General features: G+C 47.0%; 1 pseudogene; it reads left to right on the top strand.

The window, feature by feature from the left end:
* Positions 1–670: 670 nt before the first annotated feature.
* LOC147978839 (uncharacterized) lies at positions 671–4036 on the top strand (annotated as a pseudogene).
* The last annotated feature ends 7773 nt before the right edge of the window (positions 4037–11809 follow it).

Here is an 11809-nt window from a genome sequence, read left to right as displayed (position 1 = left end):
CCCGTCGCCGGAACCACCTTGTGGTGAGCCTCTTGTTCATGAAATTTTATATAAAAATTGATGTTTGTGTGATTTGGATATATAGTTACTCGTATAATTATCTTACCCGTACGTTGTTTGTTATACATATAGTGCCATAGTTTTGATATCCGTCCCCGTCGGCCCTCGTCCTTGTTATGATTCAGATGTGGTATATATATTCTCTTTTAAAACTAGTTGCATTTCGTGTTTATGACAAATTATGCCCATCAAGTTGACATAGAAATTTTTTCTAGGAGGTATGTGAACCGGAAATTCCAACCGACCCTATTATCGAGAGGTTAAATTTAGTTCAAAGAGAAAACGAGTACTTGAAAGAAAAATTGAAAAGAAATGAGGGGGAGAAGATGGGATTGGAGTTGCATGTTGCCGATGTCGTCGATGATCACAAGATCAAGATGGAGAAAATGTGCTTGAAGATTAGAAAGATTAGAAAATATGCCATCAATAGTGAGGCTTGGTATCATTATGCTGTTGGATCCATTGTTACCTTAGTTGCGATCTTGATCGTATTTGTTGTTGCATTTAAATGCTTTAGCTAGAGAGTTATTTGTTTGTTGCATTTAAGTGTTGTATGAACTTTATGTATGAACTTGTATTAATTTGGTCTATTCGGTGTTGTGTAATGAAGATGAGCCGGCAATGGATGTACGATGACCGATGCTCTCCCCAGTTCGTTGAGGGCGTGCATACTTTTCTGCTTGCGACTGAGGCAAACAAGCGGGCGGATGGTTTTATGCCTTGTCCATGTGCTCGCTGTAAGAATGGTCACAATTACTCTACGTCAAGAACCATTCACGTCCACCTGTTTAAGTCCGGTTTCATGCCCCACTATAATGTTTGGACCAAGCACGGAGAAAGAGGGGTTATGATGGAAGAAAATGAAGAAGAAGAGGACGACGAGAGCTATCCTAGCCATGGGTTCCCTGAATACGATGATACAACAATGGGGGAAGAAGCTAAGCCGGTAATGCGGGAAGAAGCTGAGCCGGCAATGCGGGAAGAAGCTGAAGAAGAGGCATCAGATGAGCCTGTTGATGATCTAGGTCGGGCCATTGCCGATGCAAAGAGAAACTATGCAAGTGATTTGGAGAAGAAGAAGTTGCAGCGCATGTTAGAGGATCACAAAAAATTGTTGTACCCGAATTGCGTAGGTGACAAGAAAAAGCTGGGCACCACACTGGAATTGCTGCAATGGAAGGCAGAGAATGGTGTATCTGATAAGGGATTTGGAAAGTTGCTGGTAATGATAAATGATATGCTTCCAAAGGACAACGAATTGCCCGAGAGTACGTACGAAGCAAAGAAGGCTGCCTGCCCTCTAGGGTTAGAGGTGCAGAAGATACATGCATTCCCTAATGATTGCATCCTCTACCACGGTGAGTACGAGGATTTGAACGCTTGCCCTGTATGTGGTGCATTACACTATAAGATCAGTCGTGATGAGCCTGGTGATGTCGAGGGCGAGCGCCCCAGGAAGAAGATTCCTGCCAAGGTGATGTGGTATGCTCCTATAATACCATGGTTGAAACGTTTGTTCCAAAACAAAGAGCATGCCAAGGCGGTGCGATGGCACAGAGAAGACTGTAAGAAAGACGGAAAGTTGAGAGTACCCGCTGACGGGTCGCAGTGGAGAAAAATCGAAAGAAAGTATGGGAAGGAGTTTGCAGATGACGCAAGGAGTGTATGGTTTGGTCTAAGCGCAGATGGCATTAATCCTTTTGGGGAGAAGAGCAGCAACCATACCACCTGGCCTGTGACTCTATGTTTGTATAACCTTCCTCCTTGGTTGTGCATGAAGCGGAAGTTCATTATGATGCCAGTGCTCATCCAAGGCCCTAAGCAACCTGGCAACGACATTGATGTGTACCTAAGGCCATTAGTTGAAGAACTCTTACAACTATGGAATGGAACAGGTGTACGTGCGTGGGATGAGCACATGGGGGAAGAATTTGACCTAAAGGCGTTGCTGTTCGTGACCATCAATGATTGGCCTGCTCTCAGTAACCTTTCAGGACAGACAAACAAGGGATACCGCGCATGCACGCACTGTTTGGACGATACTGACAGTATATATTTGGCTAATTGTAAGAAGAATGTGTACCTGGGACATCGTCGATTTCTTCTGAGCAGGCATCCCGTAAGAAAGAAAGGCAAGCATTTCAAAGGTGAGGCGGATCACCGGACGAAGCCTCGCCACTGTACTGGTGCTGATGTACATGATATGGTCAAGGATTTGAAGGTGGTCTTTGGAAAGGGTCCTGGTGGAAAACCTGTTCCGAATGACGCTGACGGACGCGCACCCATGTGGAAGAAGAAATCTATGTTTTGGGACCTGCCCTATTGGAAAGACCTAGAGGTCCGCTCCGCAATCGACGTGATGCACGTGATGAAGAATCTTTGTGTGACCCTGCTTGGCTTCTTGGGCATGTATGGGAAGACAAAAGATACACCTGAGGCACGAGAGAACCAGCAACGTATGCACGGAAAAGACGGCATACATCAGGGTCATGCAAGCTACGCTCTTACCAAAGAAGAGAAGGAAATCTTCTTTGAATGCCTGCTCAGTATTAAGGTACTGTCTGGCTTCTCGTCGAATATAAAGGGAATAATAAACATGGCAGAGAAAAAATTCCAGAACCTAAAGTCTCATGACTGCCACGTGATTATGACGCAACTACTTCCGGTTGCATTGAGGGGGCTTCTACCGGAAAAGGTTCGATTAGCCATTGTGAAGCAATGTGCATTTCTCAATGCAATCTCTCAGAAGGTAATCGATCCCGAAATCATACCAAGGTTAGAGAATGATTTGGTGCTATGTCTTGTCAGTTTCGAGTTGGTGTTCCCACCATCCTTCTTCAACATCATGACGCACGTCCTAGTTCACCTATGCGAAGAGATTAACATTTTGGGTCCTGTATTTCTACACAATATGTTCCCCTTTGAGAGGTTCATGGGAGTCCTAAAGAAATATGTTCATAACCATGCTAGGCCAGAAGGAAGCAATTCCAAGGGCCGTCAAAATGAGGAGGTCATTGAGTTTTGTATTGACTTTACTCCTGACCTTAAGCCGATTGGTGTTCCTGAATCGCGGCATAAGGGCAGACTGGATGGAAAAGGCACGCTAGGAGGGGAACAAATAATATGTATGGACGAACATTCTCTCACTGAAGCACACTACACAGTTCTACAGAATTCCGCCTTGGTGGCTCCGTATATGGATGAACACAAGAATTTGCTACGCTCCAAACACCCGGAGCGGTCTGATGACTGGATTACACATGAACAAACCAGGAGTTTCGCCAGCTGGTTGCAGACACGTACCATGCATGACACCTCTATTGAAGATGACATGTACTTGCTATCCTAGTTACCATCTTCGAATATAATAACTTTCAAAGGGTATGAGATAAATGGTAATACATTTTACACGATCGCCCAAGATAAGAAGAGCACCAACCAAAACAGTGGTGTCCGCTTTGATGCAGAAACCAAGACGGGAAAGGAAACATATTATGGTTATATACAGGACATATGGGAACTTGACTATCGACGTGGTTTGAAGGTCACTTTGTTTCGGTGCAAATGGGTCAATATGACACGAGGCGGGGTAACGGAAGACCCGCAGTACGGAATGACAACAGTGGATCTCAACAATCTTGCGTATGCAGACGAACCATTCGTCCTAGCCAATGATGTGGCACAGGTTTTCTATGTGAAGGACATGTCTACCAAGCCAAGAAAAAGAAAAGATAAGGAAGCGAATGCATCGTACGATGAGCCAAAGCGGCACATAGTTCTTTCTGGGAAGAGAAACATCGCGGGAGTGGATGACAAGACAGACAAGTCAGAAGATTATGAAAAGTTTGATGAAATTGCTCCATTCACAGTGAATATTGACTCGAGCATCCCGTTAAATGATGAAGATTTCCCATGGTTACGGCGCAAAGGGACACACGCGAAGAAAAAGTTTCGCACCCAAAGATCTGGGATGTGATCGGCTTCACTATCATCACTTTCTTCTGTGTTTCACACCCAGAAGGGAATCTCTGTAATAGTTAGGGTAGTTAATTATGTGTTTTGGCATTTGAAACGCGAAGAAATTTTATGTGCAAACAAATTCTTTCATGCCTTTACTGATTTTTAAAGTTAAGTTATTCACAAACTAGTGATTCACACTAATTTCAAATAATTCAAAATTTAAACTATTCAAATTTGAAAACTACGGGCACTAACAGAAAGTTTGTAATTTTTTGTACCTAAAGCAAAAATATTCACAAAGAAACTCTAAATACACAAAAAAAACAACTCAAAAATAAATAAAGCAAAATAAATAAAAAAAGCCCGCCTACTAGGCCAAAGCGGCCGGCATACGACTAGAAACCCAACCTGTTGTTGGGCCAGGATGCAGGCCCGCAAAGGCCCAGTAGGCCAACAGGGCAGCACAGAACATGTAGGCCCAGTAGGCCTGCTTTGGAGAGGAGCTCGAGAGAGCTACCGCACGGGGGTTTATAAACCAGTGCGGTCGCCCCTCGGCTAGCGAGGTGGGACTAAACTTGCCGCACCGCACCTACGCCAGCGCACCCTCTTTAGTACCGGGTCGTGGCACCAACCGGTACTAAAGGGGGGGCCTTTAGTACCGGTTGGAGCCACCACCCGGTACTAAAGGGGGTCGCTTCCCGCCGCTTGGCCTGGGCAAAACAGGCCTTTAGTACCGGTTGGTGGCTCCAACCGGTACTAAAGGCCCCTCCTATATAAACAATACTGACGAAAATTTCAGTTTCTCATCTGCTTCTTCTCCTCTGCACCGTCGCCCGCCGCGCCCCCTGTACGTCTCCATCCCTCGTCGCTGCCCCCGTCGCCACCCCGTCCCCGTCGTCCCCGTCCCTGTCGTCCCCGTCGTCACCACCGCCCCGTCCCGGCCCGTCGCGCGTCGTCCCCGTCCCCGTCGTCGCCGCCCCGTACGTCCCCGTCGTCGTCGCTGCCCCGGCCCGTACGTCCCCGTCCCCGTCATCGCCGCCCCGTCCCTCTCCCCGTCGTCGTCATCCCCGTCGTCGCCGCGCCCGTCGCCGTCCCCGTCGCCGCCCCCCGTCGCCTCTCGCCTCGCCGGTGAGCGCACACACACACATATATTTTTTGTTTTTTAGTTATACAAATAGTTAAAAAAAATTCTGTTTTTTAGAAATAGTTAGAAATTTTTCTGTTTTTTAGTTATAGAAATAGTTATAAAAAAGTTAGAATTATTAGAAATTTTTCGGTTTTTTAGAAATTGTTAGAAATTTTTCCATTTTTTAGAAATAGTTAGAAATGTTAGAATTGTTAGAATAGTTAGAAATGTTAGATTTTCTGTTTTTTAGTTATAGTAATAGTTATAAAAAGTTAGAAATTTTTCTTTTTTTTAGTTCTAGAAATATTAGAAATGTTATAGAAATGTTAGTTATATAGAAATGTTAGAAATTTGAGTTATCAAAATCCAATCATTAAAAAATGTTACTTTTTGTGGGCATATAGCTAGTATTTGTTCTCGACGATGCCCGGCCCGCATCCTCGCCGTCGACCCGTCCGCGACGACGTTCGACTGACCCATATCCGAGACTGGGCTCCGCCGGGCTGGCACTGGGAGGTGCTGCCTGGAGGGGCGCGCCGCTTGATGAGGAACCCGACCCCGGGTCCCGTCGTCGACCCTGATCTCATTTGGTGGCGTTCGCGTGGGCCAGTTTCGGTGCGGAGGGAGCCGGCCCCGCCAGAGGTGGTACGTCGCCGTGTCAGGGAGGAGGACGAGCACGTCCGTCGCTACATGGTTGCGTTAGAGGGCGGCAGGTTGTCCAATACCTGGCAGTTTCTTCAGGGATCTCACTTCAGCTATGATCCTGTGAGGGTTCCTTCTCTTTGGGTGTCCACCGCCCGTGCCGCAGGAACCGCGCCGCAGTATTCGATCTTTATTAGCTACCTAGCCAGTGATGTACTCGATATATAATATTCAAGACGATGTATTCGAGATTATATATTATTCGAGACGATGTATTCGAGATTATATCTATTATTTGAGACGATGTATTCGAGATTATATCTATTATTCGAGACGATGTATTCGAGATTATATCTATTATTCGAGGTGATGTATTCGAGATTATATCTATTATTCGAGACGATGTAAATTGAATACTAAATTGTTTTATATTTCTTTTTGCATAGTTAAATAAAAGCTACGGCGGACAATACCAACAGAGAGGGAGAACAGACCATGTTCGATATAATACGCGGGCCAGATGATGATCAGAATGAAGAAGATTATGACGGCTCCGAATTTCTAAACAACACCGGAGAGGGTGATATGATATTCGATCGCGACGACCGAATTGATGAAGTCATGAACTACGATTATGACAACACCGGAGAGGTATATATATTTATATAAGCAGGCATCTGGTGATCATCACATGTTTTAAATGAGTTGAAGATATATTAACGAATCGATCTTTCTTCTTTCAGCCATCCAGATCGAGCAAATCTTCAGGCAACAGGACGAAACGAGGCCCGAACAAAAAGTTGAAGGAGGGCGTAAAGTATAATATCGAGGCAATCAAACCTAATGGCGAACCATTAGCGCCTAAGAAGATTGCGGACAAGTTCGTACGTTAGTACGCAATTCTTGTGAAGGACCAACTCCCGATCTCCCTTCAAGAATGGAGAGAGCCAGCAAAGCCACGTCCAGATCTTACTTTTGTCGACGACAGACAAAAAAGTCTACTTTGGGATACTCTCATGGAACATTTCACCCTACCAGATCATTTCACAGAAGCAGATGTGCAGAAAGTCAAGGACGCTGCTCTTAGGAAGATGGCGGTTGCATTCAAGAACCACAAGAATCGTGAATGGAACAAGTACGTCAAGGGAGGAAGGAAGACACCAGTATTCGAGGGAACACTAGAGAATCAAAGTGCTCATTGGGACGATTTCGTGAAATTCAAGGATTCAAAATTATCTAAGGAACAGTCAAGAATAAACAAGGCCAATGCCGCAAAAACGGATAAGTTCCATAAGCTGGGGCCAGGTGGCTATGCGATGGGAATGCCTAAGTGGGATAAGTCTGAGAAAGAGATGCTGGATGCAAGTGTCACTCCATAAACATTGAGCTGGCCCCCAGGTGTAGGACTTGGTTCTATGCGCATGGGGGGGGAGTTGGACCCAAAGACAGGCAAAGTTTCCAAGAAAGCATGTCTAGACGGAGCCGAAGATAAGCTACTTGTTGCAATAGAAGAGGCTCGATCCGGGTTGTTCGAGCCCAACAGAGAGAACGACGAGCTTACGCGTGCCCTGGGAAATCCTGAACACCCGGGAAGAACACGAGGCATGGGCGCTATTCCGTGGTATGAGGGGTTTTCAGACTGGAACACCGACTACAGAACCCGTGCGAGAAAGAAGATTGCGGAGGAGAAGAAGAGGAAGATGGAGGAGGAGCAGAGGAAGCTCGACTATGAACGCCTTCAAGGCCTAGAATCAGCGCACGCGGACTTGGCAATCAAATTCCAGCGGTAGCAGGAGCAGATCGACTCACTTAGCCAGCAAAGGGGGTCTCAGTAGCTGCAGCAGCTAGCGGATGATCCAGCATTGGATACCACCGCCCCATCCATGCCGAGAAGCAGCATGGGTTCCGCCCGTTTGACGCAATGCTGGATAGATACCCCGTGGTTGATATCGTGGAGAACACTAACTGCGAGCTACACTTCAAAATTAAGAACATATCCTTGAAGGTGGCGGACGGCGTTGCTTATACAAATTCCCCCTATGCAACCTTCCATTGCAACCCGATTCCAGCAGGCTATGCTCGTGTCGTGGTTGATGAGGTGGTGGACCAATATTCGGGGCTAGAGCTTGACATTCCTGGAGGTGACGAGGAGCACACACTCGGAGATGCCAAACATCGTATCATCCTATGGAGAAAGGATTGCATCATCTTTCAAAGGCCACCAACACCGCGTCACCCGACTCCTCGTTGAAGTCAGCCACCGAGTTAGCAGACTCCCGCTCCTCCAAGTCCACCAACACGTGATGCCACTCCTCCTCCTCCAAGTCCGGCAAAGTGTCAGGCCACTCCTCCTCCAAGTCCGACACAGCGTCAGACGTCCACTCCTCCTCCAAGTCCGGCACAACCTCAGGCCACTGCAAGTCCGGCACAGCTTCAGGCCACACCTCCTCGTCCAACTCAGCCCCGTCAGCCGTCTCCGCCACCTCAGCAATCACAGAAGAGACACCTCGCAGCTATGGTGCGTAGCGGTACGAGTCGAGGTCATAGTACAGGAAGTACAAGCGGAGGCAAGCGATATAAATATGGTCCAAACCTCACTACTCCTCTTCCTGAGAGGGCTTACGACAGGACCGAGGAGCAAACCAATGCCATAGTGTGGGCAGAAGTCGACGCCCATTTTGGGCCGAAACCGCCACCGCCGCCAAGGGAGAAAGTGCCTGTGGAAGTAGTTGACCACTTCATTCGTATGGCTCAACCACCAGCTCCTAAGCCTGTTGACACAGACTATGAGCGCCACATCAGGAAGTTACATCGACAACGTCTACAGAAGAAGGCGAGCTCGAGCTCGAGCAAACAACAAGCAGCTGTCAAAAAATGCGGGAAAACCGTTGCCCAGCTGGGAGAACAGGCGGCACAATCGACCCCCCCGCTTGTTGTGCCGCGAACAACACGTGACAGTACGCGCGCCCAATATTATTGTGGGCAAACAGTTTACGTTCCCGAGGTGGGCGATGTGGTAATAACCCAGGAGCATATAATGCAGGCTGAAACTCTCAACATCATTGTTGGACAACTCCTTGAGATCGAGGACATGCTTGTGCTTACAGAGGAGGAAATAAAACGGAAATATGCCCGGGGCCAACCTTTGGTCAAGCTAGAAGAGGTCAAGAAGCTCCCAACGAGAATGTATGAATTGCATCAATGGTACATGGACATTACCAAGAGATCCGATCGAGAGTCCCTCATGGTGCAAGTCAACAAGGATCATTACTACCATGAGAATGCTGTGACAGTTATACAATCAAGACGCACTCGACAAATCTATCGTCAGTTGCTATTGTCTGTAAGTGATTTCTTTCTGTAATTTAAGTCTCAAGCTAGCTGTAGTGATCCTTTTGATCAATCATTACCTGTAATCCTCACTATATTCTTTTCTGTGGTATTATGCAGGATGAAGATGTATGAAATGAGAAAAGGTGGACGCTATGGCATTGGGTTCATTGACCCAAACACCGTTAATGAATACACATGGAAAATAAACAAGCATTATGAAAAGCAGGTAGAGGACAGCATGCTAGAGTTCTTGAAGCACCTCAAATACAATGAAGATATACTACTTCCTTACAACTTCCAGTGAGTCACACTTTCTTGTACTACAAATTCTCTGTTTTTGCCTACTAGCTAGCTACATGTTTTTGCTTACATATGCCCGCTTAATTAAGACATGCAAACGTGTGTGCATGCAGATTTCACTGGATCTTGTGTATCATTAAAGTTGACGCCGGAACAGTTCAAATACTGGACTCACTACTCAAAGCAAATAGTGACTATAACATCTTGTTTGGGATAGTCAACAGGTAATTTCAATCATTATTAACTATATATCTCGGCCTATTTTGTTCGTCATTTCATGATATGAACTATTTAATAACCCCTTTATTCATTTTCTTTGTCAGCGGGCAGGGCTTGGGCAAGGTTCATCAGCGTCACGGAAGGCGAATGGAAACGACAGCTGAAATGGTTTCGACCCAAGGTAAGTAATTAAGTAGTACTAGCTAGCTAGCTAGCTCCCATCTCTTTAATTATCATGCTTGATTAATTATTATCTGATCAAATTAAATTCCATTCTCGTAATAAAGGCCCTGAAGCAGGCGTAGGGGACTGATCTATGTGCATTCTGCGTTTGCGAGAACATTCGCATGATGGCGTCCGAAAGGAGCAGATCTCAAAGACAGGAATGGGTACGCTTGTCAGAACACTATTCACAATTTTTACACCATTATCGATATCTAGTCACACAACTAATACACATGCATATTGATCTCCTTCTTAACATTTCAAAGAGGTGCGGGACAAGCTCCTAGAAACGGAGCGCGTAGAAGCACTTCAAGAGGAAATAGCGGGATTTTTGCTCGACGAGGTCATAAATCCGAAGGGAGAATACTATTACCCGCTACCGCCCCCATCGACCAGGTCATGAACCACTTCCAATAGTCATCGTGCTCCGAAGGCACCAATTAGGCTAATGCCACTGGCTCCGAAGGCAACATGCATATGTAGGAGAAATTGTTTATAGCTATACATGTGTGTATGTGTGAATTAATATGGTGGTTTGTGAGACATTGATGATATATATATGATTGGTTCTACTAGAAATTCTATTTATATATATATATATGCATAACATGTACAATGTGTAGTATCGTAAAATACCAGCAAACGAAAAAGAATTAAAATGGAAAACAAAAAATTAAATGAAAAAGAAATCATAAAACAAAAAACCCCCAAACATTTTAGTACCGGTTGGTGTTACCAACCGGTACTAAAGGGCTCCCGGCCCCCGGAGCTGGCTCGCACCACGTGGTTGCCCTTTAGCACTAGTTCATGCTGAACCGGTACTAAAGGGGGGGGGCTTTAGTGACCACACTTTAGTGCCGGTTATGGAACCGGCACTAAAGGGCCTTACGAACCGGTGCTATTGCCTGGTTCTGCACTAGTGTAGGCCAAACCAAACTGATAATTCGAAGAGACTTGCAAAGATAAACCAATCATACATAAAATAATTCAGAGAAGATTCAAATATTGTTCATAGATAAACTTGATCTTAAACCCACAATTCATCGGATCTTGACAAACACACCGCAAAATAAGATTACATCGAATAGACACTACTAGGAAAAGGGCTATAGATGGAATTGACACTAATGGCGCACCTGACATGTGGTGCGCCACTACAATATAGCAGTGGCGCACCATGTGCAGGTGCGCCATTAGTGTGGAAGACACTAACGACACACCAGATACATGGTGCGCCACTAGTAACTATTTTTTTCATTTTTCCAAACATACTAATGGCGCATCATGTAGACAGTGCACCATTACTAGTTAAAACTAGTAATGGCGCACTGTCCACAGGTGCGCCATTACTAAGTTTTCCCCCCTAGCTAATGGCGCACCGCCAGTGGGTGCGCCATTAGTAATCTTCCCCCTAATTCACCCGATCCCTTCGTCCCTCCCTCCACTTCCCCCCTCGGTCCACACCCGGCGGCTCCGACGACCCCCGCGCCCCGCCTCGTCATCTCGGGCCTCGCCGCCGACCCACTGCCCCGTCGCACCACCCACTGCGCTGCCGCCCGGTCTCCTCCCCCCGTAAGGCCCCCTCCTCCTCCGCCCGTCCGTCGCCTTCAGCCTCGTGCCCCACCCGCCGCCGCCCTCCTCCATTTCACCACCGACATTAGGGTTTTGGCCGCCGACGCCGCCTGCCCTCCCCCTTTTGGCCGCCGACACTGCGCTCCGACCTGCTCTCCTCCCCCTCCGACTCCCTTGTCGGCGTCTCGGTCGGGTCCTGCCCCGCTACCCCCTCCTTCTTGGTGAACGACGGCGGCGGCACCGCCGCTGACGCTGGGCTACAGACCTTCCCCCCTCCGCCGCTCATGTCCCCGCGCCCTGCGCCCCCGCCCCGACGGCGACGTGACCCGGAGGCACCGCTCATCGGCAACGACAAGGGTAAGTCCTCCTCCT

This window comes from Triticum urartu, chromosome 3A, assembly GCF_056163025.1.
Source record: "Triticum urartu cultivar PI428250 chromosome 3A, HENAU_Tu73, whole genome shotgun sequence".
Taxonomy (NCBI): domain Eukaryota; kingdom Viridiplantae; phylum Streptophyta; class Magnoliopsida; order Poales; family Poaceae; genus Triticum; species Triticum urartu.
This window is presented reverse-complemented; position numbering and strand designations above follow the sequence as displayed.